The sequence below is a fragment of the Pristiophorus japonicus genome, chromosome 6, assembly GCF_044704955.1.
Source record: "Pristiophorus japonicus isolate sPriJap1 chromosome 6, sPriJap1.hap1, whole genome shotgun sequence".
Taxonomy (NCBI): domain Eukaryota; kingdom Metazoa; phylum Chordata; class Chondrichthyes; family Pristiophoridae; genus Pristiophorus; species Pristiophorus japonicus.
Window position 1 is genome coordinate 230,828,918 of NC_091982.1, and position 25,392 is coordinate 230,854,309.

Sequence of the window (25,392 nt, forward strand, 5' to 3'; positions counted from 1 at the left end):
CAGAGACCAGAATGTGCCAGGAAAATGATGCAAAATTTCCCTGGGTTGTCGCTGAACGCACCAATAGGTGAGTGAAGAAGGAACTGGCACTGTTATAGAGATGATGCTATTAAGTTCTGGAGTGATGCTTAAAGCTGCAGCCTTTAAACTAGGGAAAGTTTGACCAACTGAGCCAAACTCACGTGCATGTGTGGGTTATAACCTATATGTACACACACGGACACAGTCCCACACACGCACACACACTAGTGAAGCTCCTGATTGAGTGTGTCGTAGCCATTACTTCATGAGGTCAAAAATCCTCTCCCAGGAAATTCCTGGTCTGGAGAAGAATCGCCAACTAGATCTTCAAGACATAAGGAAGAAGAATTCCTACTTGCATTTATATAGCACTTTATCACATCTATCAGAAACATTTCAAATGCTCAAACCGAAAATGGGGCTTTGAACTTGCAACTGCCTAGCTTCAGGGCAAGACTGCTACCAATAAACCAAGCTTGCATTTGAAGGCTCACTCTTGAAATAAAATGAGTAAGTGTAACATAAAAGTGACCATAATTTCTGAAGAATATTATTCAACTCTTACCCATCAGCGAATATCATACAATTACTTCCTTTACGAGGATGTGTTCCAGTCTAGAATCAGTTAAAATCTAAAACACTATGGGCCCAAGTTTTGGATGTCCTCCCAGAACAATGCACTCTGAGAGGCCCGCCTATTTTTTAGAATAAAAAAAGCGCCTGAAACTTACCTCGCGATTCTCTGAGTCCAGCAGGCCTGTTTCACAGTCAACGCAGAGCAACACAAGCAGCTGGGGGCGGAGCTCTAGCCCTGGGCCAAAAAGAGTGCTGGCAGCTGAGCGCGTGCGCAGTGGAGTCTGCGTGCATGCACAGTAGCTCCTGGCCATCCCAGCGCGTCCTGTCTCCGGGTGATCCTATCCCTGGCCGAAGGGACATAGCGCTGTTCGCCACCTCTATCCCGGACCGAGTGGCCTGCCTGCCTCACCGTCCCTCGTCTCGCCTCGTCGCCACTGCCGTTACCGACTCGGCGGCGGGGCCTGCCCGACCAGCACCTCGTCGGTTGCGGGCCCCGCCCAAACACCTCCTCGGTGGCGGAGCCCACCCGAGCAGCTCTTCGGCAGGCTGTTGGAGGGCTCCGGTGCTGCAATAGGTGGGTAGAAACTTTTAATTTTTTATTTATTGATTGATTTTTTGATTTTTAAATTTTTAAATTTTTAATTTTTTTTGATTGATTGATCTATTGATTCATTGATTGATGTATTGATTTATTTATCATTTATTGGTAAAAGTGAAGTGTTTAATGCTTTGTAAAATCCCCTAACTTCCCTCTAACTTCCCTTCCCCCACCACCTCCCATCTCTCACCACCTGCGCTTCATTTATAAAGTGCAGGCAAGGTTTTTCTGAGCATACAAAAATCGACACTTACTCCGTTCTAAGTTAGTTTGGAGTAACTTTTCGCTGCCTAAACTTGCAAAACAGGCGTAAGTGGCTGGTAACGCCCCCTTTTGAAAAAAAACCTACTAAAACAAAACTCTTCTAACTAACTAAAACTGGAGCAAACTAAATGCCGAGAATTGCGATTTCTCAGATACTCCATACTAAACTAGTTGCTCCAAAAAAATAGGAGCAACTCGAGCCGAAATTTGGGTCTTATCACTGGATCCTGGAAACTTGGCAGTCAAATTGGTCATATTACATATTGCAAGATGTTAATTTTTTTTCCAGCCATGGAAAGCATTATAAATCTGTGTTGTAAAAATAACAGCAAACCATTGCAAACTACATTCTCCAATACTCTTGTGTAGTTACAGCTATTTTGGAAAGCAAGTTTGTACTAATTCTACAGGGTCTATTAGCCAGGTGGAGCAGGAAAAAGGTTGGAGTAAATTCTATTACATTTTGTTGCGGTGATGCATGTGCACATTTTCAAATCTGTTCATATACCCCAACCATATGGCGTGTGACTGAAATTTTCACACCGAGATTGCACTTGACATTGACAACCCAAAGGTAACTGCCCACCATCCGGTCGGAATCTTCCCAGCCCCGTGAGGGTGGGTTTGGAAGCGGGCCCGCTGTCAAAATGGCCGTGATTGACAGCGGGTCAGTATCCCGCTCTGAACCCGCCTCCCTGTGAGTTTCTGACCCGTCAGGTCAGCGTTTGGATCGCCGACCCGACAGCAAGCGGCAGGACAGGTAATTAACATCATTAAAAGTTACTTGAATGCGAGTTACAAGGCTTAAAAGCAGGCACTTACAATTTTCCTAACCTTTTGACAGGTTAGCCGTCCATCGGGTTTCACACCAGGTAGGGTCAGGTTCTCAGTGACTCTCGATCGCTTTGGCTAGTTGATAGCTGAAGAAGTGGTATAAAAGTTACCATTTCACAGCTGTTCACTTTCCAATGTCAGAAGCTGAAGACTTCAGGTTTTGCAAGAGACTTTTGAGCTGTATGCATTTTGGAAGTGTTTGCAGTGAACTCTCTATTCGCTGTCACTTCCTTAGAACAACTTCTCTCAGCATTCACAGGGCACTTCTGTCATCAACCTTACCTGCCATTATTGCAGCAGCATTGGTGCCCTTGAAAAAAAATCTCACCGTTGTCCTCAGAATCCCATCATGATCAGCCCCAACACCAACATCACTAAACACACCAGCATCACCACCAACAACACCAACCTTCTCTGCAATCACCTGATGCTGCACAGGACACAGGGCATCAGCACCCGACCACATTGCTGCCCGAGAGGCCAGTAATGGCCTCACCATGGCCACATTTACTTCACTTGACACTGTACACCCTGACTGCCACATGATGCACCAGGTTGTCACCTCCCCACACCAGCTCCATGAAGCATCCCTGCAATGTCTAACCCATTCCTTTCACACCCATCACCATTGCAGGGGTACCCTTATTTCTCACCATTCACTACAACTCACGAAGCCACTTCCAAAGGTGCACACCAATCTGTCCAAGAACACATCAACATTAACTATACATGAACATTGGTTGAACGACCCAAGTGCCTAGCCTTGTGTGTTGTTAGTTGGTATGATTGGACAAGGATGAGAGTGAGTGTGAGGGGAATATTATTTGAATGTGGAGAAATTACAACATGCTGCAGTGCAGAGGGACCTGGGGGTCCTTGTGCATGAAACTCTTTTGGATCCCAAAAAGTTAGTTTGCAGGTGCAGCAGGTAATCAGGAGGGCGAATGGAATGTTGGCCTTCATTGCGAGAGGGATGGAGTGCAAAAGCAGGGAGGTCCTGCTGCAACTGCATAGGGTATTGGTGAGGCCGCACCTGGAGTACTGCGTGCAGTTTTGGTCACCTTACTTAAGGAAGGATATACTAGCTTCACTAGGCTGATTCCGGAGATGAGGGGGTTACCGTATGATGATAGATTGAGTAGACTGGGTCTTTACTCGTTGGAGTTCAGAAGTGTGAGGAGTGATCTTATAGAAACATTTAAAATAATGAAAGGGATAGACAAGATAGAGGTGGAGAGGTTGTTTCCACTGGTCGGGGAGACTAGAACTAGGGGGCACAGCCTCAAAATACGGGGGAGCAAAATTAAAACTGAGTTGAGAAGGAATTTCTTCTCCCAGAGAGTTGTGAATCTGTGGAATTCTCTGCCTAAGGAAGCAGTTGAGGCTAGCTCATTGAATGTATTCAAGTCACGGATAGATAGATTTTTAATCAATAAGGGAATTAAGGGTTACGGTGAGCGGGCGGATAAGTGGAGCTGAGTCCACGGCCAGATCAGTCATGATCTTGTTGAATGGCGGAGCAGGCTCGAGGGGCTAGATGGCCTACTCCTGTTCCTAATTCTTATGTTCTTATGTTCTTATGGGTGGCTAGTGAGATGGGGAAGTGATAATGTAGATAGACAGAGAGAGGGATGGGTGGAGATGCAAGGCAAGTTGGTGTGAGTGAGGATGTGCAGGGATAGGGTAGGGAAGGCAGAGTGATGGGGATGTGATAAGTGGCACAGCAGGATGAGGTTGAGTGTGGCTTTGCAGTAACATTTCGTAATCTACTGAGATCATTTGAAAGGTTTGCGCCACTGCAGCCTGGTCCTCCTGACAACATCCCTGCTTGTGCCCTCTGCAATGTGCAACCTGGCTGCGTTGGTGTCCTGGGAAGGTCTCTTCTGCCCATGGGAAGGAAGAGAACCTCCCTGCGTGCTGTGACTCCCTTCATAAGCATCTGGAGGGAGTGATGGGAGCGCCTGGGTGCAACCGTGCCCCTCTGTGAGGTGTTTGTCAGTGTTTGCCGCACCTCAATGCTGCAGAACACTGACAGCACAACTGTCAACAAATGTTGGGAATGGTCCCTTTAAGGAAACCGGCTGATGACACATCATCAGATGATGTCATCAGACCCACTTCCAGCTAATTGGCCGGGAGACCACAGGGCGGGCTTAACCAGCCTCAGCCATGGAGGATTGAAGGGAGAGGGCGGGCTGCACTTTGGAGAGGGTTTCCCACGCTGCACCAATGTCGCCCGCATCGAGCTCGCCTCTGTTGGCGAAATCCCGGTTGGAGTGGACAAATAATTTACACATTTTAACACTTCCATTTTAATAAACTCACAAGTTGTTAGAAGAGGGGAGTGTGCAACATAGAAACATAGAAACATAGAAAATAGGTGCAGGAGTAGGCCCTTCAGCCCTTCGAGCCTGCACCACCATTCAATAAGATCATGGCTGATCATTCACCTCAGTACTCCTTTCCTGCTTTCTCTACATACTCCTTGATCCCTTTAGCCGTAAGGGCCATATCTAACTCCCTCTTAAATATATCCAATGAACTAGCATTAACAACTCTCTGCGGTAGGGAATTCCACAGGTTAACAACTCTCTGAGTGAAGAAGTTTCTCCTCATCTCAATCCTAAATGGCCTACCCCTTATCCTTAGACTGTGTCCCCTGGTTCTGGACTTCCCCAACATCGGGAACATTCTTCCTGCATCTAACCTGTCCAGTCCTGTCAGAATTTTATATGTTTACCGCCCGCCCATTTTTTGGGGGCGGAATCAGCAGAATGGGCGAAATCAACGCCCATAATATCGCCCAGTATTACTTTCGGCATGGATTTAATGCCAAGATTCAATATTAACGTCTGGTTTTTTTTGTCATAAAGAGCATATTTACTCAAACTCGTGGCCATGGAGATCGTCAAGCTTCAATTTCACCATCTCGCACACATATCGCCCACAATATCACTCACTCAAAAAACCGCCCACAAAAAGTGGAACTAACTGGGATGAATCACAGCGTTATGGATGCCATGTTGTAGATCACATATCGTGTCCTTTAACAGGCTGCTGTGCTTCAACCTCGGTGGAATGCGGATGTACTCTGCAGGTCGTTGGAGTTGATGTGAACATCTGCAAAAACATCTTGACCACACTGTGACCAATTGGAATTGAAGAGGTGTGTTCATCGGGACATTCCTTGTTTGTGAGTAATCGGTGGAAAACAGAGAGCTACTGCAATGGGGCCTGTCCTTTCTCACCCTCTCTTGGTGTCCACTTACATGCAGCAGACTCGACATCGCCGAAGGAATGCTGCACTGCATTATGAGCCCAATGTAAGACATGACAGACAGATGAGGAGGTCCAGACGTTACACCCCCCGCAAGTACAAGGAGAAGCATTCTTACCTCGACTTGCCCGACACCACCTGCCTTCGGAGACTGCGCTTCCACAAAGAGGTTATCACTGAGTTATGCCAGCTGATAAGGGCAGGTCTGCAGTCTGCCAGCACCATCAGAACTGCACTGTCCATCGAGGTCAAAGTCACCGTGGCACTGTCATTCTACACCTCGGGTTCTTTTCAGGCCACAGCGGCGACATTTGCGGACTTTCTCAGCATGCCACACATTGCTGCATTAGAACATAGAACATAGAACATAAAAAATAGGTGCAGGAGCAGGCCATTCAGCCCTTCAAGCCTGCACCGCCATTCAATGAGTTCATGGCTGAACATGAAACTTCAGTACCCCCTTCCTGCTTTCTCACCATAACCCTTGATCCCCTGAGTAGTAAGGACTTCATCTAACTCCCTTTTGAATATATTTAGTGAATTGACCTCAACTACTTTCTGTGGTAGAGAATTCCACAGGTTCACCACTCTCTGGGTGAAGAAGTTTCTCCTCATCTCGGTCCTAAATGGCTTACCCCTTATCCTTAGACTGTGACCTCTGGTTCTGGACTTCCCCAACATTGGGAACATTCTTCCTGCATCTAACCTGTCTAAACCCGTCAGAATTTTAAATGTTTCTATGAGGTCCCCTCTCATTCTTCTGAACTCCAGTGAATACAAGCCCAGTTGATCCAGTCTTTCTTGATAGGTCAGTCCCGCCATCCCGGGAATCAGTCTGGTGAATCTTCGCTGCACTCCCTCAATAGCAAGAATGTCCTTCCTCAAGTTAGGAGACCAAAACTGTACACAATACTCCAGGTGTGGCCTCACCAAGGCCCTGTACAACTGTAGCAACACCTCCCTGCCCCTGTATTCAAATCCCCTCGCTATGAAGGCCAACATGCCATTTGCTTTCTTAACCGCCTGCTGTACCTGCTTGCTAACCTTCAATGACTGATGTACCATGACACCCAGGTCTCGTTGCACCTTCCCTTTTCCTAATCTGTCACCATTCAGATAATAGTCTGTCTCTCTGTTTTTACCACATTTATCCACATTATACTTCATCTGCCATGCATTTGCCCACTCACCTAACCTATCCAAGTCACTCTGCAGCCTAATAGCATCCTCCTCGCAGCTCACACTGCCACCCAACTTAGTGTCATCCGCAAATTTGGAGATACTGCATTTAATCCCCTCGTCTAAATCATTAATGTACAATGTAAACAGCTGGGGCCCCAGCACAGAACCTTGCGGCACCCCACTAGTCACTGCCTGCCATTCTGAAAAGTACCCGTTTACTCCTACTCTTTGCTTCCTGTCTGACAACCAGTTCTCAATCCACGTCAGCACACTACCCCCAATCCCATGTGCTTTAACTTTGCACATTAATCTCTTGTGTGGGACCTTGTCGAAAGCCTTCTGAAAGTCCAAATATACCACATCAACTGGTTCTCCTTTGTCCACTTTACTGGAAACATCCTCAAAAAATTCCAGAAGATTTGTCAAGCATGATTTCCCTTTCACAAATCCATGCTGACTTGGACCTATCATGTCACCATTTTCCAGATGCACTGCTATGACATCCTTAATAATTGATTCCATCATTTTACCCACTACTGAGGTCAGACTGACCGGTCTATAATTCCCTGTTTTCTCTCTCCCTCCTTTTTTAAAAAGTGGGGTTACATTGGCTACCCTCCACTCCATAGGAACTGATCCAGAGTCAATGGAATGTTGGAAAATGACTGTCAATGCATCCGCTATTTCCAAGGCCACCTCCTTAAGTACTCTGGGATGCAGTCCATCAGGCCCTGGGGATTTATCGACCTTCAATCCCATCAATTTCCCCAACACAATTTCCCGACTAATAAAGATTTCCCTCAGTTCCTCCTCCTTACTAGACCCTCTGACCCCTTTTATATCCGGTCATTAGAAGGTCATTGAAGCCCTGTACGCATGCAGGAGGGACTTGATCAGCTTCCCTATGACCAGGGAGGCACAGAGTGAGAGGGCTCTAGGATTCTCCAGAATTGCAAACTTCCTCAAGGTGCAGGGAGCATTAGACTGTACGCACATCGCAATGCGGGCACCTTTTCAGGATGCTGAGGTTTTCAAGAACCGCAAGAGATTCCACTTCCTGAATGTCCAACTGGTTGTCGACCAAAAGCAAATTATACTGGCAGTGAATGCTCAATTTCCGGGCAGCATCCTGCGTGAGTGCACTGTATTTGGCTTGTTTAACAATGAGCCATAAGGTCAATGCTGGATTCTTGGGGACAAAGGATATGGCCTTGCCACCAAGCTGATGATGCCCCCTGCGTGACACCCATACTGAGACCGAGAGGCGATACAATGAGAGGCAATACGACGAGAGCCACAGAGCAACTCGCAATATCGTGGAAGCAGTGCTTTAGATGCCTGGACCACTCAGGAGGCGAGCTCCAATACCACCCTGAGCAGATAGCTCAATTTGTGGTGATGTGCTACATGCTATACAACTTGGCTATCGGGAGGGGACAAGAATTGCCTGATGAGTATGACAGTCCACCTCACCAGAGAGAGGAAGAGGAGGACGATGAGGCGGATGCTGACATCAGGCCAGACAATCAAGCTGATGCTGAAGCCTTGCACCCGCCCCCCTGTAGACCGCATGAAAGGGTCCATGGTGGCATGATGCTGCAAGAGCCTTACGTCAGGAGCTCATGAATGATCGCTTTGCCTGAAAGAACGTTGATGTTATTTAGAAGGCTGACACACTGCTGGATGTTTAGGTCATACATCAATGGTGGGCATCACCTTGGTGACAGTTAAAGTTTAAGTTGATTGAAGTTAAGTGTCATTATACCCTTTGATGTTAAGGAATCACCAGCGTGTAATGGTGCAGCTATCTGTGCCAATGTGCTACAAGGTTTTGTTAAATAAAAACCATTTAAACCGAACATTAGCCTGACCTCATCAGTATTTCTGTACAAACCAACCCTTTCCCCCCACCCCCCCCCCCGCTTCTCCTCCCCACCTCTACCCCTTCCCCTCCTGACTCCAGGCCGCCTTGCCAAGGAGGTCCTCAGGCGATGCTTCATTGATGGGGCGGGGTGAGGGCCGAAGCCCTGATTGGACGGATGTGGGAGAGCATGGTCTCGAGGTGGGAGCGTGCTCCGAGCCATAAGCAAGATGTTGCTGCTGGCTCTCATGCGTGGTTGGCATTGGGGGTGTCCCACCTTGGGGTGCAGTGCCACGTTCTGGGACCACTGGGAACCCTCTGCCACCAGTGTTCCTGGCGAGCAGCTCCAGGGCCTCCTCCATCTCTTCCATTTTATATGTTATTTGTTGGACAAAAACTCGGTGCCAACTATGTTCTTGGTGCTTAGTGGGCTTTTTGCTGCTGGTGAATCTCTGTCGTTCCTCCCACAACAGCCAAACAAGCACACACCACAGCCACACACGCTTTCAGTGCCTCTGAGCTCCATCTCTCTCTTTCTCCTCTTCTGCGCATGTAATGATGACCCTTGACCTCCTGAATCGTGGGAATCGAGCATTGCCATGCCGTTGCTACGGACGGCCACTCTTTATGGCAGAAGTTCAGAAAAATTTAACGTGACCGGCCATTTTATATCGCTCGCGGTAACGCCCATTTTTAAAATGTAAACTAAGTGTTTTGAGAATGGGCAAGAAGCCAGCGATCTGAAAACCCTTTTTTACCGCCCACACTGGAAATAACGCCCATTTTTGGGCGATAAACACAAAAGTGGAGGTTCTAGCTCTTGAGGCTCCTATGCAGGAATGACAAATGCCATTGAACCCAAGAAAATATCAAAGGCAGTCTCAAAATTAGTAGCACAGACCTTGGACCGTTTTATGCTGTTGCTGAGTTTCTGAACTGGGAATGTGTGTCATTCCCATCACTAACATTCCTCAGGTTCAGGAAGACAAAAAATGCACAGAAAATATCAACTAAAGCTAAAGAAATGTTCCATCTAACTCGGGTTCACTGAGGAAAGCAACCCAAGACATATCTACAATTTCCAAGGCACACTAACCATTCCTCTTGTGTGTGTGTTTTAAAAATAACCCTGTAATTTTCATGTTCACATATCAGAAGAGGGATGAGAATAAACCTGTAATTTTTATCCTGAAACATCATTTGCCCATTGTTTTTAATTACAAACGTCATTACTGACTGCCCACCTATGTAATCTACACACCTATGCCATCTGTTGATTGTGACAATTCATTCATAGACTGCACTTCACTTAAACTATTTTTTTCTCCAAATAAGTATATATTCATAATATATAAATTAAACAATACACAGTTGGAACTGGATTGCCAAGATTTTGTTTCTGGATTTCTGCACTAACTTGGCACTCAGTCCCAAACAACTCAAGGGGGCAAAACTCGCGGCCTCTCCGGATGCATACGATGTGCGCATGCACCCGCAGAAGCCTCCGCAAGTGCCGATTCACGGCACGCGAAGCGTATGCACCGAAATCCGGCACTTGTGAACTGTCAAAATGTCTTGACAGATCGCACTCATCCCTGGGAGAAGGGTCTTCGCGGGCGGAGATTTGGGCTATTTGCCCAGCGAATGTCATTCGAACTCTTACGCCTGGTAAAAGCGTAAGAGTTTTAAAAGATAGAAAAATAACATTTTATCAATAAATTTTATATTTAAAAACCCTATCTGCTAAGGTAAGTTTATTTAAAACATGTAAAAAAATTCAAATAAATAAATTTTTGTCTAAAACATTTCATTAAATTAAATTTCAATTAATTTTAAATATGTGAAGTGTTTTTCTTATTTATTTAAAATGTTTGTGTTTTTGGGAGTATCACCATTCACAGAAATGCTGATTTCTGTACAAACGGAACTGACTGTGAATGGGGATACGCCATTTTCATTGGTTGGTCCGGCCCACATGATCCCAGGATGCTCATTCGCTCCTCGAATACGTGGGCCTCTGCACTGAGCTGCGCATCGAGGCTTCAGAGCAGAAGTCTTCCTTCCTCCGGGACTACCAGATAGAGTCGCAATGATTTTTGTGGTCGGAGGCATCCACCCGCCCGCGGGAAGCCTCCGACCGCAAAGTTTGGCTCCAAGGTGCCAGAGATTGAACATTTTGTGCTGTACATAATAATACTTTTACAAGGCAAAAAAAAGGAGATGATTCCATCTTATCCTAGATTGATACACTGGACAGGGGGTTTGTTTGCAATTCTAACCCCAGCTGTGAGGAGGCGAAGAAGAGCTGTCTGGGTTGGCTTTCTCTTTGAGTCTATTGTCTTCAATCCTTGTGGCAGAGCTAAATCCGCATAATGCACTAGGAACTTGCCATGTGAGCAATTGCAAGCATGACATTGTGTTCTTCTAACAATTGGGAACAAACAGAGAACTTCAATGAAGGACAGCGGTCACACAATGGATATGGCAGTTTTCAACACATCGCTCCACAGAGTGATAGGACTTCGGGTGCGCCTCAAGCAATTTTTAAAAATGATTCATTCCTGGGATGTGTGTGTCGCTGGCAAGGCCGGCATTTATTGCCCATCCCTAATTGCCCTTGAGAAGGAGGTGGTGAGCCGCCTTCTTGAATCGCTGCAGTCCGCGTGGTAAAGGTGCTCCCACAGTGATGTTAGGGAGGGAGTTCCGGGATTTTGACCCAGCGACTATGAAGGAATGGCAGTATATTTCCACATCAGGATGGTGTGTGATTTGGAGGGGAACTTGGAGGTGGTGGTGTTCCCAAGTACCTGCTGCCCTTGTCCTTCTAGGTGGTAGAGGTCGCGGGTTTGGGAGGTTCTATTGAAGAAGCCTTGGCGAGTTGCTGCAGTGCATCTTGTAGCTGGTACACACTGCAGCCACGGTGCACTGGTGGTGGAGGGTGTGAGTGTTTAAGGTGGTGGATGGAGTGCCAGTCAAGCAATTGACCACACAATGGGGGTCATTTTAGCTTTGTGCGATAGTGTCAAATCGTTGATAGTGAATCAGCAGCCCGTTTTACATCTCTCCTGATTTTCATTTCCATTGAAATTGGACTCGACTATTCCAATACTCTTCTGAACAACGTTCCATCCTCCACCTCTATAAACATCCGCTCATCCAAAGCTCTGCTGCCCGTATACTATCCTGCGCCAAGTCCCACTTGCCCATCACCCCCTCTCCGCACTGACCACCATTGTCGCAAATGTAACATTCTTATCCTCGAGTTTAAGTCCTCTCCTTATCTGTTAACTTTTCCAGCCCTAGGACACCCAACCTCCTCCAAATGCTCCATTGCTCTAATTCTGTTCTCTAGTACATCCCCCCCCCCTCCCCCGCTCCCTTAGCCCAACTTTGGAAGACCATCTTCATCCATCGAGGCTCCCACTTTGGCATTCCCTCCTTAAGCCTCTCCATCTTTCCACCTCCCTCTCCTTCTTTGGCTCAGTGTTCAATGCTTTAATTATGCCTCTGCAAAGCTCCTTGGGGCATCTTTCCACATTAAAGGCACTTTATAAATGCAAGTTGTTATTGTTCGAGGAGTGCGCCTCGAAGACTCAGTGCTATCTTTGGCACAGTGATACCACTAAATGCAACGTCCCCACCGACACCTGAGAGTTCCTGGCCAAAGACCGCCCTAAGTGGAGGAAGAGCATCCGGGAGGGCGCTGAGCACCTCGAGTCTCATCGCCGAGAGCATGCAGAAATCAAGCGCAGGCAGCGGAAGGAGCGTGCGGCAAATCTGTCCCACCCACACTTGCCCTCAACCACTGTCTGTCCCACCTGTGACAGAGACTGTAATTCCCATATTGGACTGTTCAGCCACCTAAGAACTCATTTTAAGAGTGGAAGCATGTCTTCCTCGATTCCAAGGGACTGCCTATGATGATGAGCATTCTTCCTTCTGAGTTGGAAGGCCATTGTGTCTAGCTTCACTAAAGACATGTAAGCACATAATCCAAGCTAATACTTCACTGCAGTACTGAGGGAGTGCTGCACTGTTCGAGGTGCTTTCTTTTGGATGAGATATTAAACCAAATTTTCCCTCTCAGGTGGACATAAAAGATTGCATTTTTTAAGAAGAGCAGGGAAACTCTCTTGGTGTCTTTCAAACACTGCAAGAAATAAAGTAACTGGTACGTTTTCTCATTGTGAGGCCTTACTGTGCATAGGTTGGATGCTACTTTTGCTTAAATTATAACACTGACTATACTCTAAAAGTACCTAATTGGCTGTAAAGCACTTTGGGACATCCTGAGTATGCGATGGGCACAATGAAAGTACAAGTTCTTCTTTTATGTTTCTCTAGAGTGGGTAGGCCAAAATGTCTGATTTTAGGGTGCCAAATTAAATGATTTGCGAATTTTCAAAACTTTTGAAGGCACGGCACAGCACAGTCAGGGGCTTTGTTAGACATCTTAACCACAGTGCCACAACTTAAATAAAGGAGACTACAAAGGTATGAAGGCAGAATTGGCTAAAGTGGACTGGGAAAATAGATACAAGAGTGGGACAGTTGATGAGCAGTGGCAGACATTTAAGGAGATATTTCATAACTCTCAACAAAAATATATCCCAATGAGAAGGAAAGACTGCAAGAGAAGGGATAACCATCCGTGGCTAACTAAGGAAATAAGGAATGGTATCAAATTAAAAACAAGGGCATACAATGTGGCCAAGACTAGTGGGAGGCCAGAGGATTGGGAAACTTTTAAAAGCCAGCAAAGAATGACTAAAAATTGATAGAGAGGGAAGATAGACTATGAAAGTAACCAGCATGAAATATAAAAAAAGATAGTAAAAGTTTCTACAGGTATATAAAAAGGAAAAGAGTGGCTAAAGTAAATGTTGGTCCTCTAGAAGATGAGACTGGAGAATTAATAATGAAGAACAGGGAAATGGCAGAGACTTTGAACATATATTTTGTATCAGTCTTCATGGTAGAAGACACAAAAAGCATCCCAATAGTGGATAATCAAGGGGCTATAGGGAGGGAGGAACTTAATACAATCACTATCACTAAAGAAGTAGTACTTGATAAAATAATGGGATGAAAGGCAGACAAGTCCCCTGGATCTTGCATCCTAGGGTCCTAAAAATAGTGGCTGCAGAGATGGTGGATGCATTGGTTGTAATCTACCAAAATTCACTGGATTCTGAGGAGGTCCCAGCAGATTGGAAAACCGCAATGTCACGGCCCTATTTAAAAAAGGAGGCAGACAGAAAGCAGGAAACTATAGACCAGTTAGCCGAACATCTGTCTTTGGGAAAATGCAAGAGTCCATTATTAAGGAAGCAATAGCAGGACATTTGGAAAAGCATAATTCAATCAAGCAGAGTCAGCATGCTTTTATGAAAGGGAAATCATGTTTGACAAATTTGCTGGAGTTCTTTTAGGATGTAACACGCAGGGTGAATAAGGGGAAAACCAGTGGATGTGGTATATTTGGATTTCCAGAAGGCATTCGATAAGGTGCCACATAAAAAATTAATGCACAATGATACGTCCTTACTATACAGTATAAATGCACACGAGGCCCATGCTTGAGAGAAGGTCAGTCTGTGACCTGTCCTTTATTCCTTAGCACTGAAGATGGGTGGAGCTTCCCCTTTTACATGTGAAAGTCCAGGTTAGGAGTGTCTCCCACCTAGTGGTCATTGTTCTCACAGTGTACAACTTAGGTCAGATTATACATGGGATACAATGCTGGTTGAATACATGACATCACCTTCCCCCAAAAGTCTTATTGGGATCACACGTTGAGTCTCTCTGATGGTTTATGCTCTCTTGTAGAGCGCCTGAGTTGGGGCTCTGGTTGTTGGGCGCTGGCCTGAGTGTCTGCTGTTTGCGGTGCCTCAGGCCTATCCAGACTGCCCACAGTGATTGGGCTCTCCTCCCTTTGGTTCCGGTGTGCGGTCATCTGTGGTGGAGTGAACTCTACATCGTTTCCTTCCTCTGCTTCTTCTATGGGGTTGCCGAATCTCCTTTTTGTTTGATCCACGTGTTTGCAGCAGATTTGTCCATTAGTAAGTTTAACCAATAGAATCCTATTTTCCTCTTTGGCAATCACAGTGCCTGCAAGCCATTTGGGCCCTGCAGCGTAGTTGAGGATAAAAACAGGATCATTTACATCAATACATCGCTCCCTCGCATTCCTGTCATGGTAGTCATATTGTGGCTGGCGCCTGCTCTCGACAATTTCTTTCATGGTGGGGTGTATAAGAGATAGCCGGGTTTTGAGCATCCTTTTCATTAGCAGCTCTGCGGGTGGAACCCCTGTGAGCGAATGTGGTCGGGATCTATAGGCCAACAGGAGGCGTGATAAGCGTCTTTGTAGGGAACCCCCTTGGATTCTGAGCATCCCTTGTTTGATTATCTGCACTGCTCGTTCTGCCTGGCTGTTTGAGGCCGGCTTGAACGGTGCTGCTCCGACATGGTTAATTCCATTGCCTGCCATGAAGTCCTGGAGTTCAGTGTTTGTGAAGCACAGGCCATTGTCGCTGACCAAGATGTCCGGTAGACTGTGGGCGGCGAACATTGCCCGTAGACTTTCAACCGTGGCAGAGGAAGTGCTTGAATTTAAAATGTCACACTCGATCCATTTGGAGTAGGCGTCTACTACAACCAAAAACATTTTTCCCATGAAAGGACATGCGTAGTCCACATGGATGCGTGACCAAGGCTTGGCGGTCCATGGCCAGGGGCTAAGGGGTGCTTCCCTGGGCGCATTGCCCAGCTGGGCACACGTGTTGCAACTGCGAACACAATTCCAGATCTGCGTCTATCCCTGGCCACCAAACGTGTGACCTGGCAATTGCCTTCATCGTGACAATGCCCGGGTGCTAATTGTGGAGTTTTCTGATGAACACCTCTCTGCCCATCTGGCGCATGACTACACGGTTTCCCCACAGTAGGCAGTCGGCCTGAATCGAGAGTTCATCCCTGTGCCTGTGAAATGGTTTAAATTCTGCAGGGCATGCCCTGTACGTGGCTGCCCAGTCCCCATTCAGGACACATTTCTTGACTAGAGACAATAGCGGGTCTCTATTTGTCCAGACTTTAATCTGACGGGCTGTCACGGGTGAGCCTTCACTTCCGAAAGCTTCAACAGCCATGACCATCTCAGCAGCATGCTCGGTAGCCCCCTCAGTGGTGGCTAGTGGGAGCCTGCTGAGTGCATCGGTGCAGTTTTCAGTGCCCGGTCTGTGCCAAATTGTATAGCCATAGGCGGCTAACGTGAGTGCCCACCTCTGTATGCGGGCCGATGCGTTTGCATTTATGGCCTTGTTGTCAGCCATAAGGGACGTTAGGGGTTTGTGATCTGTCTCCAGCTCAAATTTCCTGCCAAACAAGTACTGGTGCATTTTCTTTACCGCATATACACATGCGAGCGCCTCCTTTTCTACCATCCCGTAACCTCTTTCTATCTAGGACAGACTCTTGGAGGCATAAGCTACCGGCTGTAACTGACCCTTGGCATGCTGCAACACACACCCGACACCATAGGATGACGCATCGCACGTTAACACAAGTTTCTTACATGGGTCATATAGCGTTAACAGATTGTTGGAACATAACAAATTGCGTGCTCTATTAAAAGCCCTTTCCTGGCTGTCCCCCCAGACCCATTCGTGACCTTTGCGTAGGAGCACGTGTAGCGGCTCGAGCAGCGTGCTCAATTTGGGAAGAAAGTTACCAAAATAGTTCAGGAGCCCCAGGAACAAATGCAGCTCCGTCATGTTACGGGGTCTGGGTGCTCTCTGGATCGCTTCGGTCTTGGACGCAGTAGGGCTGATCCCGTCTGCTGCTACCCTCATCCCCAGGAATTCTACCTCTGGAGCTAGGAAGACGCACTTCGCCTTTTTCAGTCGCAGACCTACCCGGTCCAGTCTGCGTAGCACCTCCTCCAGGTTGTGGAGGTGTTCTTCAGTATCGTAACCCGTGATGAGGATGTCGTCCTGAAAAACCACTGTCCCTGGAATCGACTTGAGGAGGCTTTCCATATTTCGTTGGAAGATCGCGGCAGCCAAGCGAATCCTGAACGGACATCTGTTGTACTCAAACAACCCCTTGTGTGTCGTGATGGTGGTCAGCATCTTCGACTCACTCACCAGCTCCTGGTTCATGTAAGCTGAGATCAGGTCCAATTTTGAAAACAGTTTGCCACCGGATAGCGTCGCAAAGAGGTCCTCAGTTCTCGGTAGCGGGTACTGGTCTTGGAGTGACTCCTGATTGATGGTGGCCTTGTAATCACCACATATCCTGACCGACCCATCCGCCTTGAGCACCGGCACGATTGGGCTCGCCCAGTCACTGAATTTGACTGGCGAGATGAGGCCTTCCCTCGGCAGACAGTCCAATTTGCGTTCTATCTTTTCCCGCATCATATACAGCACCGCTCTGGCCTTGTGGTGTACTGGCCTGGCGTCTGGGTTTATGTGAATCACTACCTTGGCCCCCATGGAAGTGCTGATGCCGGGTTGAAATAATGAGTCAAATTTGTCCAGGATCTGTGAGCATGATACTCGCTCCACAGAGGAAATTGCATTGCCATTGCCCCATTTCCAGTTCATGACAGCAAGCCAACTCCTCCCCAGTAGTGCGGGACTGTCCCCTGGGACAATCCAGAGTGGCAACCTGTTCTCCGAATCTTTGTGGGTCACGACTGTGTAAGTCCATAGCTGTGCGTCAATCGGCGATAATTTTGGCCTCCTGGCCTTCGAACTGTTTGATACCCATCAGGAACTGGCTGGCCCCCGTATCTAGCTCCATTGATACTGGGATGCCATTGAGGAGCACTTTCATCATTATCAGTGGCGTCCTGGTGTATGAACTGTATACGTGCTCCACATGAACTCGCTGAACTTCAGCTTCCAGCGATTTCCCCCAGCGTTCATTTCTGCAATTTCTGCAGATATTTTGCTCATCTCTGCAAACTCCGGCTGAGTGTGTGCCTCCACGCATTCAACATGAGCTGCTGTTGGAAACAAAAGGTCCCTTGCCAGTCGATCGTCCCTGACTGCCCCTGTTATTGTCCTTGAGTGCGCCATTAACAGGTGTTGATGGCCCCATTACTGGCCGCATTGTCCCTTGCAATGGCGTGAATCGCCGTTCAACTTGCCATTGTCTCTGTCGAACTCCCCCTCTGAGTTCGGCTACATGTTGGGGCATGCCCGACTGCCCTTGTCTGCCTGGAGAACTGTGTGCTGCTTTAACAATGTTGAATCTTTGTCCGAACCATTCCTTAACACAGTACCTCTTGTCTGTTCTGCTAGTGGCCATGCTCGCGTGGTTTAAATCCCAGTTTCTCCTCGCCATTGATACGTCCTTACCATACAGTGTAAATGCACACGAGGCCCATGCTTGAGAGAATGTCAGTCTGTGACCTGTCCTTTATTCCTTAGCACTCAAGTGATGAAGGTGGGTGGAGCTTCCCCTTTTTACCTGAAGGTCCAGGTTAGGAGTGTCTCCCACCTAGTGGTCATTGTTCTCACAGTGTACAACTTGGGTCAGATTATACATGGGTTACAATGTTGGTTGAATACATGACACACAAGATAAAAGTTCACGGGGTTGGGGGTAATATATTAGCATGGATAGAGGATTGGCTAACTAACAGAAAACAGAGAGTCAGGGTAAATGGGTCATTTTCCAGTTGGCAAACAGTGACTAGTGGGGTGCCGCAGGGATCAGTGCTGGGACCCCAACTATTTACAATCTAGATTAACGACGTGGATGAAGGGATCGAATGTAATGTAGCTAAGTTTGCTGATGATACAAATATGGGTGGGACATAAAAAAATCTGCAATGCTAAGCTAAGTGAGTGGGCAAAAATTTGGCAAATGGAGTATAATGTAGGAAAATATGAGGTTATCCACTTTGGCAGAAAAAATAGAAAAGCAAATTATAATTTAAATGGAGAAAAATTGCAAAGTGCTGCAGTACAGAGGGACCTGGGGGTCCTTGTGCATGAAACACAAAAAGTTAGTATGCAGGTACAGCAAGTAATCAGGAAGGCAAATGGAATCTTGGCCTTTATTGCAAGGGGGATAGAGTATAAAAGCAGAGAAGTCCTGATACAACTGTACAGGGTTTTGGTGAGGCCACACCTGGAGTACTGCGTGCAGTTTTGGTCGCTGTATTTAAGGAAGGATATACTTGCATTGGAGGCTGTTCAGTGAAAGTTCACTAGGTTGATTCCGGAAATGAGGGGGTTGACTTATGAAGTTGGGATTATACTCATTGGAATTCAGAAGAATGAGAGGTGATCTTATCGAAACATATAAGATATTGAGAGGGCTCGACAAGTTGGATGCAGCGAGGATATTTCCACTGGTAGGGGGAACTAAAACTAGGGGGTATAATCTTAAAATAAAGGGCCGCCCATTTAAAACTGAGATGAGGAGGAATTTCTTCTCTCAGAGAGTTGTAAATCTGGAATTTTCTGCCCCAGAGAGCTGTGGAGGATGGGTCATTGAATGTAGTTAAGGCGGAGATAGACAGATCTTTGAGCTATAAGGGGATAATGGGTTATGGGGAGCGGGCGGGGAAGTGGAGCTGAGTCCATGATCAGATCAGCCATGATCTTATTGAATGGCGGAGCAGGCTTGAGCCTACCCCTGTTCCTATTTCTTATGTTCTTGTGCCACAAGTAAGAAGCACAACAAAAAGAGGACATTTATCTTTTTGGGCTTTCGCCAAGCCATTAAACACTCCCTGGCCCAGGCTTTCAATTGCCTCAGCTTGCATAATTTGAGGGGCATCGGCCTGAAAAGTTAACTCTGTTTCTCTCCTCACAGATGCTGCCTGACTCCAGCACTAATGTTTTCATTTGAAGTGTCCGCTCCTCATGCTGGTTAATTATTCGGAGGCACGCAGGATTGCCAACAGTCCACTGGCGTCTCTGGGTTTCTGTGCAGCAGTCTCCTTTAAAGACCGATAAAACACACAGCTTTCACATTTAGAATGCTCGTGCCCCAGTGCCTATTCTACATCCCGACCTTGTGCAAATGGATGGCTAAACAGCATGCAAGTAGTTTCAGGTGGCACTTTGACATGGTAGCACAACCTGCCACAGTGATGTGTGACATGAGAAGCATTTTTAAGTGCCAGCCACAAAGTTCAACCTGAAGCATATGGACAGGTGTGAAAGATGTGAGAGGCTGTGTTAGTGCCTCCTATGCTTCTCGCAGATGCTGCTTGGGGCACAGTGTTTGTGGCATGCACACTTTAGGAGTAGGCTTAATTTCAGGTGCGAAACTGTGGGCAGTCTTACCTTGGCACTCTTCCTCAAGTGTGAAAATTTCTGCCGCATCTGCTCCTGTGACTTGTGGACACGGATGACAGGATTCACTCTATCGGGCACCTCCTGCTGTGCCTGCTGCACATATTTGTCTCAGTCCCAAACATGGCTAGGTTGCTCTCCTGTCCCTCTTTCAGCAGAAGCTCGGCTCTGTATTCATTGAAGGGAACATTCCTGCCCAACTCTCCCTTGCTGGCTGTCCATATCGGCTCTTCAACATAGTCAAGCAAATAAGTAGGTTCAAATCGAGCATCCTCGTCCCATTGTGCTTCCTACTGTCATGGAGCACGCACAGAGATCTTAATCAAATTATTACAGGTATACCGTCTCAAATCTGACCGACCGAAAATTGGAATTGTCCAAAAACTGGACATTTTTGAGAAAATCCCATTTGATATTTAGTAGTCCAGAATCCGGAATTATTGTCCAAAAACCGGCAGGCCAGACTAGTTATCGGCTTCGGGAATGCGGAGGATCCTCTTCGGAGAAATCTTGACAAATGGGGAAAGCTGGTTTTCGGCACATGCGCATGGCGCCCCGAAAATCAGCTTTTGCGAGGCCTCGCCGGGTCCATGCGCACCTCGTGGAATTTTCGGCTCATAGGGTTTCTTGTCCGAAATCTGGACAAATCTGAAAACTGGCACGGTGTCGGTCCCGAGGTTGCCGGATTTGAGGTGTTGTATCTGTGCAATGAACTGAGCTTGCCGAAGTCATCAAGGACAGCTCCCCTCTCCAATTGCACGATGGTTCAGGGGGGCACAGCTTTATTTTTTTGTCAGGATCGCTGAATCAGCCCTTAAATATCTACGACTACTACGTGTTTGGATTTAAAAAGATGTAAACTTAAAACAATGCTCAGTTTACGACAGGAACTCAGTGGGGATTTGGAGAAGATGACGTTCTTTAAAAGCTTAAAGAAGTGACATATTCATACCTTTGACAAATGAAGCCAGCTTTTGATTGCCATTTCGCCCTGAAGGAAATAGAAATGAAAATGGGGAGAGGTGTATAATGGGCAGCTGATCTGATACCGCCCATTTTACACTATCCCCAGAGAGGGGAGAAATAGCGACATCCGGGCAAATGCATTAATCTTTAAATTGGGAATGTAGTGAGAAAAGCCAATTGGAATTCTACACTTTGTACAAAGAAAACATAGAAAATAGATACAGGAGTAGGCCATTCGGCCCTTCGAGCCTGCACCACCATTCAATAAGATCATCGCTGATCATGCAACTTCAGTACCCCTTTCCTGCTTTCTCTCCATACCCCTTGATCCCGTTAACCGTAAGGGCCACATCTAACTCCCTCTTGAATATATCTAACGAACTGGGTAATCAAGGGGTATGGAGAGAAAGCAGGAAAGGGGTACTGAAGTTGCATGATCAACAACTTCCTGTAGTAGAGAATTCCTCCTCCACAGTATTGCTACCAGTTTGGTTAGCCCAATCAATATGTTGATTAAAGTCACCCATGGTAACTGCTGCATCTTTATTGCACGCATCCTTAATTCCTTGTTTGATGCTCTCCCCAACCTCACTATTACTGTTTGGAGGTCTGTACACAACTCCCACTAGCGTTTTCTGCCTTTTGGTGCTCCGCAGCTCTACCCATACAGATTCCATATCATCCAAGCTAATGTCCTTCCTTACTATTGTGTTAATTTCCTCTTTAACCAGCAACACTACCCCACCTCCTTTTCCTTTCTGTCTATCTTTCCTGAATATTGAATACCCCTGGATGTTGAGTTCCCAGCCTTGGTCACCGTGGAGCCATGTCTCCGTAATCCCAATTAAATCATATCCATTAACAGCTATCTGTGCAGTCAATTCATCCACCTTATTAAGAATGCTCCTCGCATTGAAACTCAGAGCCTTCAGGCTTGTTTTGTTAACACTCTTTGTCCTTTTAGAATTATGTTGAAACGTGGCCCTTTTTGATTTTGTACAATGGGACATTGACTATAAAAGGAAAGATGTGATGTTGAATCTGCCCAAGACATTGGTTAGGTCACAGTTGGAATATTGCATGCAGTCTGGGCACCCCATTGTAGGAAAGATATTTAATCCATGGAAAATGACTGCAAATATTCACTAGAACAACACCAGGCATAATTCAATGAAACTGCGTTCATAGCTTAACATTTAATGGACGTAAAATCACAGGCATTTCCTGAAATGTGTGCCTGGTGGGTGATCTTTCAGAACATCAATTCTGATGAGTCTATGAAGTTTAAAATTAGCTGGCAGTTGACATCAATAATGATCAGGACAAAAATATTTGATTTTAGAAAGTCAAACCTCAAAGAACTGATGGACGAATTAACTGAGAGTTACAGCAGAAGGTTCGAGGTCTCCTGCTTCTGTGCTCACCTGCCTACCCATAAAAATGCTCAAGCAGAAAACCCAAGCAATAACGTCAAATACAGGATAAGAATCATAAATGTAAACTATAGAAATGGAACAATAGGGTATCTAAAACGGAAATTAAAAAAAATATACAAAGCCTAAGGGTAAAATAAGGATGGGATGCCGCAGGACTCAGTGCTGGGACCCCAGCTATTTACAATATACATCAATGATTTAGATCAAGGAATTGATAATATTATCCCCAAGTTTATAGATGACACTAAGCTGGGTGGCAGTGTGAACTGTGAGGAGGACGCTAAGAGACTGTAGGGTGACTTGGACAGGTTAGGTGAGTGGGCAAATGTATGGCAGATGCAGTATAATGTGGATAAATGTGAGGTTATCCACTTTGGTGGCAAAAACATGAAGGCAGAATATTATCTGAATGGCGGCAGATTAGGAAAGGGTAGGTGCAACGAGACCTGGGTGTCATGGTACATCAATCATTGAAGGTTGGCATGCAAGTGCAGCAGGCGGTGAAGAAGGCAAATGGCATGCTGGCCTTCAGAGCTAGGGGATTTGAGTATAGGAGCAGAGAGGTCTTACTGCAGTTGTACAAGTCCTTGGTGAGGCCTCACCTGGAATATTGTGTTCAGTTTTGATCTCCTAATCTGAGGAAGGACATTCTTGCTATTGAGGGAGTGCAGCGAAGATTCACCAGACTGATTCCCGGGATGGCAGGGCTGACATATGAAGAGAGACTGGATCGACTGGGCCTGTATTCACTGGAGTTTAGAAGAATGAGAGGGGATCTCATAGAAACATATAAAATTCTGATGGGACTGGACAGGTTAGATACAGGAAGAATATTCCCGATGTTGGGGGAGTCCAGAACCAGGGGTCACAGTCTAAGGATAAGGGGTAAGCCATTTAGGACCGAGATGAGGAGAAACTTCTTCACTCAGAGAGTGGTGAACCTGTGGAATTCTCTACCGCAGAGATTTGTTGAGGCCAGATCATTAGATATCTTCAAGAGGGAGTTAGATATGGCCCGTACGGCTAAAGGGATTAAGGGGTATGGAGAGAAAGCAGAAAAGGGGTACTGAATGATCAGCCATGATCTTATTAACCGGTGGTGAAGGGCTGAATGGCCTACTCCTGCACCTATTTTCTATGTTTCTATGTAAGGACTGAAGTTTGGGAGGTGTCCTGGACTATGCTAACGCAGGTTAAGAGAGATACTACAGATGCAAAAAGGGTTCTAGAAATGGAAATAGCTCGAGGTGTTTTCCCCTTGCCCCAGTGTAAGGCAGGCAGTGTGATATGTAAGAAAACCTGGATTAAGGCATCAGACGAATCCTTAACTCCTCACCGTAACTCCTCGTCAAAGAATCAACTGGGGCTGAAATTAGGCTCACTGAATTGTCTTACCTCAACCAGTTTAGGTTATATAACATTTACACCACCAATCTCTCTTCATGATATGCACAAGGTACTGGGTGAATGAATTAAACCTTCCTTGCCAATTATCAAACAAGATAAAGGCGATAAAGTCATGTAATAATCATTGTTTATTAACTGTAGATTCATATTTAACAACACTTAAACATCGGGTTTGAAAATAATTAGTACATAGGGTTCATTGACAAAATAAATAATAGAGGCACGTTCCAATTTTACAGAGACACCCTTCTATGTAGACGAGACCTACGTCTTCACTGTAAGACTACTAAAAGAACTAGAACCAAACTAAGATAGAAGAGTTTTGGGGTGAAATTGCCCCTTTTTATAACCCCATTAGCACCTCTGGGGGCGCTAGAGGGGCGCAAGGCAGTTTCCGCCTAGGGAAGGGGGGCGCTGCCATCTCCCGGGAAATTGCCGCGGAGTTTGGGAAGCGCAGTCGCGAGAGTGCCTCGCTCCACATTTAGGGCCCCGTGCCGCTGCACAACAGGCGATGACAACACTGCCGTGCACGCCAACTCCTCACCAGCCCACGGGGGAAATTGCCCGTGAGGTTGGCGGACATCTGCTCCCGGGATGCTGTTTAAAGGAGTGGCTAGCAGCGCCCTGGGCCGCCATCTTTCTTGGTTGGCCGACTCTCGTGTTGGTCCGACCATGGCGGCCCCAGCGTGGTCCGGGCCTGGCACTCAGACTTGGGTGACGGGCTGCCGGCCCAGTCTCACGCGTCCCTGATGGCCCAGTGGCAGCCACCATAGAGCCCTGCAAAGTGAAGGCAAGAGGCGTGTAGCGTGTTAGCACCATGCGGAGCATCCGTGTAGCGCTGGACTCAGCGCCGCGATAGGGCCCCGGGAACGCCCCTCAAAGGAAGCGGAGCATCGGAAACAGCCCTCCACAACTTTGAGAGGCGTAAAGCCCAATTCCGTGTTGGGGGCGGGACCTCCGGGCCGGGCAATAAAAGTCCCAGTCCTGGAATGTTACCGAACTCGCGGGGCAATTTTTTCCCCTTCGTGTCAAAAGCACTATGTACTATATGAAAATTAAAATTTTATATGTTAAAACATGAATTTTTTGATCTGGTCTGGGCTATTGCTGGGAGTTTCTACACAAGGTGGGATGGAAAATCCAAGTGAATCACCACACTGTGCTACCCTTAAGCCTCCATGTGACAAGGGATCCAGTTGCATTGGTGGAAGACTGGGAGCATGCCTTCTGTTAGCTCTCTTGGTCGAGGCAAATGTTTGAGGTGATTAAAGGGAAAGAAAAAGCTAAATAAAAAGCTTTGTGTGCCTGGGTGTGTGTGTGTATGCATGTTTCATAAGGGGTGCAGGATTGTAATTTAGGGCCATTTTATGAAACTATACTCCTGTAAGAGAGTCTTTCCAACCGGAGTACCGACCAGGAATTCAAACGTACACTTCCATGTGGACAGGAAACCATGGGGAATGAACCCCTGGTATGTGCTCCTGACAATCGGGGAGCAGTACAGTATAGTTTTGTATAATTATCCCTTATATCTGAACATATTAGAATCATAGGGACCAAAATTCAGGCCTGCCAGAAAACTGGTGCGCCTACCTTTTTTTGGATGTTTTTACCATCGGGTGCGATGAGGCGGGCTTTCGATCGATTTT

The 25,392-nt window shown here is 46.6% G+C and overlaps 1 long non-coding RNA gene across 1 annotated transcript in view; it reads left to right on the forward strand.

Moving 5' to 3' along the window:
* The first annotated feature begins 908 nt into the window (after nucleotides 1-908).
* LOC139265400 (uncharacterized) overlaps nucleotides 909-25,392 on the forward strand; it is a 51,428-nt gene continuing 26,944 nt past the window's right edge. The window contains exon 1 of the long non-coding RNA XR_011593552.1: nucleotides 909-1,171. This is a non-coding gene — a long non-coding RNA (uncharacterized lncRNA). The remainder of the gene's footprint in view (nucleotides 1,172-25,392) is intronic.